The following is a 3,070-nucleotide window of genomic DNA, read 5'->3' as shown; positions in this document are numbered from 1 at the left end:
AGAAGGCCTGGGCGAGGGCAAAGGCAATGAAAACACCTAAGAAAGGCAAAGGCAACAGAAGCACCACAGAAAAAAATCAAGGCAAAGCAAGGGCAAGGACAACCACCAAGGGAAAGCCAAGGAAGAGGCAGAGGCAAAGAGAACTCAGGAGGAAAATCGCAGGCAGCCATCAGGGTACCCTAAAGCACCCTGACAAGCTCTGGGAGCACTATGTTGAGCCACGCTATGTCATGGGTAAACACTGGTATGCATACATTGCCCTTACCTGTATGGGCAACCAGTTACCAGACAGACAAGTTGGGTTGGGTTGCCGGGCGAGGGCAACAAAAACAGCCAGAGAAAGCCAAGGCAAAAGCAAGGAGAACACTGCAGGGAAAGGCCCAAGACAAGGAGAACATATGACATAATGGACAGGCAGCCTATAGGGCACCCTCAAGTACAGTAACGAGCTCTGGGAACACTAGGTTGAGCCATGCTACGTAATAGGTAAACACTGGTGGGTGTACATTGCCCTTACCTATCAGGGCAGCCAGTCAACTAAGTTGAGTCTGAGGGCCTTCCTTCTTCAAAGCATCGAGTTCCAGAGCTGCAGAGCTAGTTTAGAAATGGTGCCCAGGAGACGAGAGGGACAGGGGTGGGAGCAGCAGCACTACAGTGTAGGTGTAGGGTCTGCAAGTGCAGGGTCTCAATGGGTTCTGAGTTGTACTGCACTCTGAGTTGCACTCGTATGGTGACTAGTCTGGATTAGATTAGACAGGCCAGAGGCAAGGAGAAAGCAGGAGGAGGAGGACCAGCAGCCTGTAGGGAACCTTTAAGCACAGTAATGAGCTCTGGCAGCATTACGTGGAGCCACGCTATGGAATGGGTAAACACTGGTAGGTGTACATTGCCCTTACCCGTATGGGCAGTGAGTTACCAGTCAGCAAAGTCAGGTTCCAGGGCATTCTAGGAAATCCAGCTTTCCATTTCTTGCTGACTTCATGAAGAGCCACAGATCTCCATGCAGTTCTGGCACTGCCCAGGAGCACCACAGTTCCTTGCTGCCACCCGTTGAGCACAATACAATAATGAAGGCTCTGCCCCGCACATGCAGGGGCTGCACCTTGTGCACATTCCTCTTACCAGCAGCACCACAGCAAGACGCCTGGGACTGTGAGACACAATGACGCAAAGGAGTTTGGAGATCAGGGCACGGTTGGGGCAGGTGGGGAATTCCACGTGCTGATCAGCTCTGGGAAACCTCACCGAGCGCAGCTGTCAGTACGATCCACAATGGTCACAGGGTCTCTCTCTCTCTCACAGGTCCCAGTGTTTGGCAGACCAGAGGCCTCGCTTTGTCACACCATCAGGTCCCACAGCTGCAGGGATAGCTACTTAATGGGGGTTAGGGATGGGAGAAAGATGGGTGGGGGTTCAGGTATTGTACAGATTAGAGAACTAATAGCATCCCCTGAGAACTGGGATGGAGATACCTGGGGTGATCCCGACTACAGTGGTCCAGAAGAGGACAATCCCTTCTTTTCTGTAAAAAATAAAGCCAGATCTGCTGTTAAAACAGGATCCCGGGATGGTCAGCCACGACGTGCTCTGATGACTATGCGCTGGGATTGATTAGCATTGACAACTTTGTAAGGGAGATATGGGAGAGAACCAGGCAAAACAGGAACAGAACATCTGTGGTCAGCATGCTCGAGTGATGAAGACTGTATTATGCCGAGTGAGGATGAAGCCAAGGGCTACTGGAGTCCAGGAGTTTTCTTCAGCTTAGGACCCAGCTGATGCACCTCACTCTATCACCAACCATGTAGCTTATGGGGCTGGGAGAACAGACCCCATGGAGCAAGGTGAGCCCCTTGCAACCCCCATTCCATGAGCCTCCCACAGCCATCGCTAAAGCTGCCTGCATACAAGCAATGCACAAATGAGGGGCTCGTGATGTTCCATTACCTGCTCTGGTAGATTCCCCAGTGCTTAAGCCAGTAATTAGAGGAGCCCCGGCAATCCTTCCACCCCATTGAGTTGTGAGATGGGATGAGATCAAGAGAGACACAGAACAGAATTTAGTATGTGATCATGATGCACAGAATGGCCTTAAACAACTCTCTGCATGGGTGGAATTAATGCATGGCACTGTTCACTGCAGTCACGAAACGGGCTGGGATGATGTGGGAGCAGAGAAACTGAGTTCAGAGCCCAAGGGCAAAGATAGTAAGGTGAAAACCATGAAAGACAGAACAGAGGCTCCAGCAGAAGGAACCGAGGTTAGAAGTAAAGGTGCAAACAGGATTCTGAGAACGCAGAACACTTTTGTGGAAGAGGGCAGTAGCTCCAGGCATTGCCAGAGCTGCAATGCTCGGTCAGCTGACCAGCATTACCAGGGGATTAATTGAAGCATTCCAGAAATGAAGCTGTAGTGAAAGGAAGGAATGCACGTTGGCTCCTCCATCACCAGGTCAGAGAAAGGGAGATAACCCCTTCATCTCCTTTAGAGAGCTGAAGGGCATTGTAGGGACATGCACAGCAGATACAGCTACTTAAAAGCAGGTTCAGATCCCCCAAGAAAGGCAGAGACACCAGCCCCAAAACAAAGAAAAAGATTTCATATGCCTTTCCAAGGACCAGGGCTCACCACACACTCCAAAGGAAGCAGCCTCCAGGTACAAATGCTGCTCCTACAGCTGCCAGCCCTTAAATGAGCCCAGGAAGGGATGCAGCCAGGCTCCACCCCTCCAATCCCACAGCTGAACGGCTCCCACCTGTGCTGGCAGGGCTGGCCACACCCCTCACCAGGTGCACAATCACCAGCTCAGTCTGGGACCTGACAGTTCCCATACTGGGATAAAGGAAAAAAAAATGAGTACAAAAATGTCCAGCAATAAGGGGTCAAAAGTTGGGATTTTGGTTAAAAACTGGGAATTAGGGGTTAAACATGGGGATTTTTATGGTCAGAAATGGCAGTTTTGGAGTTTAAAGAGGAGGATTTGAGGGTTAAAACTGGGGATTTTAGGGATAAAAGGTTGAAAATTTGGTGTAAAAAATGGGGATTTGAGGGGTTAAAAAGGGGGATTTG

General features: G+C 50.4%; 1 long non-coding RNA gene across 3 annotated transcripts; it reads right to left on the bottom strand.

The window, feature by feature from the left end:
- On the bottom strand, window positions 376-2,676 carry LOC110408435. 3 transcript variants are annotated; one of them, XR_002444344.1, is made up of 3 exons: window positions 2,630-2,676; window positions 1,473-1,522; window positions 376-1,358 (listed from the first exon to the last, which is right to left on the bottom strand). It is a non-coding gene; the product is annotated as an uncharacterized LOC110408435 (long non-coding RNA). The 3 variants fall into 3 exon arrangements; XR_002444342.1 differs by having other exon boundaries at window positions 376-1,370; window positions 2,630-2,652; XR_002444343.1 differs by having other exon boundaries at window positions 376-1,373; window positions 2,630-2,651.

This window comes from Numida meleagris, chromosome 19 (assembly GCF_002078875.1).
Source record: "Numida meleagris isolate 19003 breed g44 Domestic line chromosome 19, NumMel1.0, whole genome shotgun sequence".
Classification (NCBI taxonomy): domain Eukaryota; kingdom Metazoa; phylum Chordata; class Aves; order Galliformes; family Numididae; genus Numida; species Numida meleagris.
This window is presented reverse-complemented; position numbering and strand designations above follow the sequence as displayed.